Consider the following 6,902-nt stretch of genomic DNA (forward strand, 5'->3'; position numbering starts at 1 on the left):
TAAATGTAATGATTGTATCTTCGATAAAATGCGGTAGCTCCTCGCCCACACATTTTCTTCTTACAAATACAGAGACAGCGTTCTAGCCACATAAAGTTACTGCAATGTAACGGAAATATATGAACAAGACCTCTCATTTTTATTTAATTCTTTATTCTGGTATAACCATCAACTCTGAGAACTCTTGATCTTTTCTTAATACAATAATTTTTTTACTGCAGACATTTGCTTTTAGAACCGACACTACCTATAAAACACGAGGAAAAGTCGTTTGCATTTCTTTGTATCTTGGATTCTTTCTTTTCTACACAATTTTCAAAATGGCGCCCCCTGCGAAAGAAGCTAATTCGTTTGAATTTCATGTTTATTTTCACGTTATTGTAACTCGCAAAATTCTTTGCTCATTTTTTTGCAAATCATTTTTAATCACCAGACATTCAGATTATAAATTATCGCCACATAGGCAAAACAAATCTCAATCATTTCTCTTCAACTCTTTATGCTAAATATGTTGTTAAATAGGCAAGTTCTCTCCGTTCTCCTTCCCTAAAGATAGTAGCAAAGAAGGTCTCGAAAAGCAATTCATCAGACTTCAATCTGGTAAGAAGGCTCTCGAGTCCCGATGACAGAGTATCAAAGCTCTCCAAACGTTTGATCTCTCGGAACGTTCCTAAATTTAAAGATGGGAACATGCAGAAGGAGGTTGATTACCGTTCGTTGTTGAAAAAATAAATAAAATAAAAGTATGCTTTAAGCATGCCTGTACGGATTATAAATCATTAAGAATTTTTCAGTAAAAATTAAAGGATTGGTAAGCTCCTTTTTTTTTGTAAAAAATCTCGCCCTATTTTGATTGTCTCTTATATTTCCTTACACTTCCTTACAATATCACTTACCCAGCCCCACACACTCTCTCTCTCTCTCTCTCTCTCTCTCTCTCTCTCTCTCTCTCTCTCTCTCTCTCTCTCTCTCTCTCAGTGAGGAATCAATATTCTTTGCAAAGATATTCATTAGACTGATCGTGAAGATAATCCGTGACGTACATTCATTGAAGATAGTTCCTTAAAACAATTAAAAATAGTTACAATATGTTCAAATAATTTCTCTTACATCATTATTTTATATTAAGGCAGACTGGAATTGATTTTCCTCTTTCCCATCCTTTACAGTTTTATTTATATATATATATATATATATATATATATATATATATACATATATATATATATATATATATATATATATATATATATATATATATATATATATATATATATATACTGTATATATATATATGTATGTATGTATGTATAGATCAACATAAATTTGCGTATTAATGTCTGTGAATGCAATGTATGTGGAGTGTGTGAGCACTTTCAGACTAACCCACCCACCTCCCCCCAAAACATTTATTCATACCTCCTCATGAGTTCATAAGAAACAGAATAAACTATAAACATAAGATTAAAAATATTCCCATTAAATACTTTTCATCAGGGTCATTTATGCCACAAACTTGCTGCGCCTCTGATGTACTACTGTGATTACGCCTTTGGTACCTCCGCAAATACACTTTTTTCATTAGGTGGCATTTAAGGCACAAAGCAGCGCCGTTCCAGAATCCCGAGGATCCTTAATCATCCTTCGGCAGATATTCTCTTCAAAGAATAGCTGCACACAAACTCATGAAAAGCCATTCATCAGAGACGGAACCTTCCAGAATATTCTCTCGACCCCTGATCGCTGCACATCAAAGCTCCTCGAGTGTTTGATCTTCCAGAATGTTTGAGAAACGTTACTCATCTCACAGACAGAGACACAAAAGCAAGCAGACGATTACTCTTCGTCGGAAAGTTGCGTTCGGTACGAAGGTTTCATTTGTTTCTGGATGGCTGATGATATTGCATTTATCTCGAGGATTCGAAGTGATGGGGGACGAAATATGTTTTCCTATTTTCACTTTGTGATGATGACCAGTCTCTCGATCTTACTGGAGCGCTTTTTTTTTATTGGCCTATATCCATTACGGATTATTTTAACAAGGTTAATGAAGTCCTTACGATATTACCAAGAAACCAGTAAAAATCACTGAGGCATTCTATAGTATAATCCTCACCTCTCTATATATTCAACCTAATTACAGTAAGGAAAAGTTTCTAGCTCAAACATCGCATAGGAAGAGACTTATAGTGTTATGTTTCTTGGTTTGCCCTATTATTTAAGAATGTGTATATGCTTTATGTCACCTCTTTTTGATTTCATGATTTAACCCTCTTCAGATACGGACAGTGAGTATCTTAAGAATTTTTCTAAATTGTCTTATGAAGAACTGTCAAAATGGTTCTAAAAAACTTTGACCAAGAACAGAACTCCAAGAGCTTCAGCAGTATAAACGGACAAATATAATTAGGAGGTTCAGAAAATGTTACAACATTTCCGTGCGTTTCTAAACATATACAAAATGGCTTGACTGAAGCAACAATAAAGGTTGCAGAAAGCAACATTAAAGAAGAGATCGTTACAGCACACCTGAATGCCATTTGTAGTACATAGATGACACTGGTGACAAGGTCAGTGCTCTACTGTATTAAGATGTGTGTTGAACTCTGAAATTAAAGGACTACACCAGATTTGGCAGACTAAAGGAGAGAGCAGAACAGTTGCAAAGAACACACACTTACTAATGCTGCTGTTCTCAGAAAACCTGTTGCACAGACATACGATTGCGCAATGGTGGTGGTGTCACATTTAAGTACCATTCACTTTCAAGTAAAAGATAACGCCTTCAGCTTCATTTACCCACAGCTATGCTCTCAAGCTGAATCGTGCTGTCACAGTCGGCAGATTTCACAATTGAGCGTGCAAGCTTATTCATTACTATCAACTCGTTTGCCTCATTTATCAGTCCTGCTATAAAAAAAATGCAATTTCTTGATGACAACGCAAAAACGCATCCCAAAGACCTTACCAACGAGGTTGGAGTTGTAACTCAAATTTGTCATTAATTATTTTACAGTGTATTGATAACCTTTGTAATTTTTTTAATAACATTAAGAGCAAACTATTAATATGGGATCCAGATCCAGTAGTGAGTAGCAATGATCTTCACAACTATTAAAAAAATATACAACATACTAGTTTCTGCTTGTTTACGAGGAAATTTTAATTAAAACTAGCATTATACAATATCCTATTAATAAAAATGTTAGATATTTAATACTGCATTGGAAGAACTAATGAAATAAATATTTAACTTGTAGATTCGTACAAAAAATTAGTTCGTATCAATTTGAAGACTACATCAGACAAAAGAGTAAAAATCTCGTGCAAAATTCCCTATAAAAGAGGAAAGAGAAAAATATTTTGTGGAATACTGAATCATTTACTGAAGTGTATGAAAGGGAGATACTGTGACTTGAAAAGGTATCATTCTTTTCATTGGTATATGATAGAATTTTCTGAGGCTTGCTTGTTATATTAATAAAAAAACAGTTGAAAGTTTCGAAAAGACCTTCAGTAACCTAGATGTCATAAGAAGGCCAGTGGATCTAGCTGGAATTTTCTGTTAACAAGTGCTTTGGGGTAAATCATTAAACGATTTGCTTGCTTTTATTTTCTAATTGAACTATAATAAAATTGCCCTGAAGCTGTGAAGCTGCTGCATTTAACCCTAAAATTTCATGCTACAAATGAAAAGATTTATTTTCTTAAATTTCCATTAGACAGCAAATATTTTTTATTGAAATAGAAAAACTGTCAATTACAGTTCCTCGGGAAAAGTGACGGATATTCTTGCTACCAACATAAACAGAAGAATGGAGTCCCTGTGAAAACAATGTTGTGCCTAAATTTTTATCCAAAATAATTTTAAAGATCTTCGTCTGATAATAAGGTGTTCTAATAGATCTACTGACTGCTTACCATGAGTAATTATGCACGGCACGTACCTGATATACATAGACATGCATACGTTTATGAATGTATGTGTACGTGCATACATGCTAAATCAAAATGTTACTCAGTCGAGGTTCCATGAGTTTAAACAAAGCAGCTGCGATATCCAGAACTGAACATTTCATATGTACAGTTATTGTTTACATATATAACTGAATGATTTAGCAATTCGAAAATTACTTTATCCCGCCGACTATTCAAATAACTCCAAAAATTTCCAGGCCATTGTTGTTTATCTCCCAAATGTCGATTCATTGTTCATATGAATTTTACGGACTTTTGTATTGTATGACTGAGTTTGGTTACCCGTAACCAAAACGCTGAATATGATAGCCTCTTGTGGCTGGACTGTAATGTGGTTATATATATTCATGACCTAGTTCTATATCTCAAACGTTATTTCTCAAACGTTATTCTTTATTGCAAATCAAATGAAATACTTTCTTCTCCACTGCTGTTGACATTTCAGCATTCAGTGCATTGAAAGTCCAGCGTTGTGGGCAGATCTCTCTGGGCTGGCATGATCTTCAACTCTGACCTTTTGGTATGAATGTCTTTTGCATGGAGTCCTTACCTTGAAATTCTGTTTATAGAAATGTGGTCCGCGTTCTGAGAAGAAAAACTCCTCTCTTTTCCTTTGCTTTAGATATAACGTTTTATTATTCAACGGAATTCCCTTTTCATTTGAATAAAGAAGTATTATTACTTTTTGGAATGATTTACATACTTTCTTTGACTTCGGATTAGTGAACAGCTTGAACGAAAGAATAACAACACCGTTATATGTATACTTTCGCTGACACCGGAAGCATCTTGTAGGCAGATACTCTGCATCCCCTATCCTCTTTCATTTCCAATGGTAAAGCTTACAGCAAAAACATGGGTACTCACCATGAGCTCCTGTCTGAGAGAGAGAGAGAGAGAGAGAGAGAGAGAGAGAGAGAGAGAGAGAGAGAGAGAGAAATCTGCAGTATCGGGCAATGAAGAGGGTAATTATGTAGCTACCAGAAATTTGCTTTCAACGCCTAACGATAACTAGCAATATGTAAGAATATGGTCTTTTCGGTAATCTAGGGATGGTCTTAATTGGTTACTAATATTTTCTTTCTCTGCGTGATAAACTTTGGAAGTTGCTTCCACTGTCTGCTTGATGCAGGCATAAAAAGAATAATTTGATGTTTAGGTGGGTGTTTAATAAAGGAAAAACTAAACAGCATGTTGATTTTCAACAAAAATAAAACTGAAAGTAACAGTATATACTGGTAACTAAGCAAATAGTAAACTGGAACTCAGCAAATAGGAATATTGGACTTTGCAAAAACGATGACTTTCAGAAATACATTACATAACCATATATATTTACCAAAAATATTCGTCAGGAATTGCAAACTAGACTTGCCGTACAGATGAAGTATGTTCACATAGTATTTCCTGATTAACCTGTGGTTATGTGAAGGTCGTACATTTGATCGATAAAGAGTGACCAAAACCATCATAAAGGCAAGTATTTAAGCACCATTCATTGTGCCATTTTCAATAACATGACCCTGTGTGTACTTCTGACCTGTCTAACGAGGTTTGATGTCCAGATAGTCTGGGACAGCAGCACTTTCTTCAAGTAAAAGGAGAAGTGAATTCAAAGAAACATATTCAGGGTGTCCTGCATATCCTTGCATATGAAATTAAGACCTAGTTATCTCATTTTTGTGGTTTCCATCAAAGAAGGCTCTAGCTGAGATATGCTGGTTCTCACGTTCTCCTTGGCTTGGACTCTGCTACTCATGCATAAAAACTATGTAGTTATGGGATCAGGTAGTTCCTCGTTGGGCGAGTGGGTTCCGTTCTCAGCTAGCACTCTGCTGGCCGCTAGTTCGAATCTCCGACCGGCCAATGAAGAATAAGAGGAATTTATTTCTGGTGATAGAAATTTATTTCTCTCTATAATGTGGTTCGGATTCCACAAGAAGCTGTAGGTTCCGTTGCTAGATAACCAGCTGGTTCTTAGCCACGTAAAATAAATCTAATCCTTCGGGCCAGCCGTAGGAGAGCTGTTAATCAGCTCAGTGGTCTGATTAAACTAAGATATACTTAACTTTATGGGGTCAGGTGGTGCAGGGTTCTCACTAAAACAGCCTCCCAAGCTCAAGGGCTTAGACACGTGCTTAACAGCTAGTCAGCCATGTCACCTTCACGCCAACTTATTCCCTTCAGTAATATAAAACAAGTTTTTACCTAAATTTGTCATGAAGTGTAACCCAAACGGTATCCAAGATGATTGGAAGTTAATTACGTAATATATATATATATATATATATATATATATATATATATATATATATATATATATATATATATATACATATACAGTATATTTATGTATATACAGTATATATATATATATATATATATATATATATATATATATATATATATATATATATATATATATATATATATATATATATATATATATAATAAGTCATAAATAAAAACCTAAGTGCCCCAGATTCAGTGTACAGAGACAAGACCGGCAAAAATTTTTCTAACGTTAAGAGCTTAATCTTACTTTACATAGATAGTATTTCACTTGGTACCTATCACCTTTAACTTGATGAGTCTCACTCTTAAGCCAGTCAGTGTTTTAATTCTGTATCATTTCACATGCGATTTAAAGATAGTGCAAATGACAGTCAAGTGAGAGATGTTCTTTTTCTTGTAAATGCACAGCTTCGAACCAGCAATTACCTAGTAAATTAAAAAGTAACTCGCATGTTTTCTTGGTAGAAATTGCACGTATACAGAAATAATCATAACACGGACAGCACAACGACTGAATTAAGGAGAAACGAAATCTGATGTTTGTGTTTATCTATTTCACGAATATACATCATGTCATGTAATTTATACGGTAGATACTTTAATAATTATTCAGTGTTAACAAGAAAAAC

Source organism: Macrobrachium rosenbergii, chromosome 10 (assembly GCF_040412425.1).
Source record: "Macrobrachium rosenbergii isolate ZJJX-2024 chromosome 10, ASM4041242v1, whole genome shotgun sequence".
Lineage (NCBI taxonomy): Eukaryota > Metazoa > Arthropoda > Malacostraca > Decapoda > Palaemonidae > Macrobrachium > Macrobrachium rosenbergii.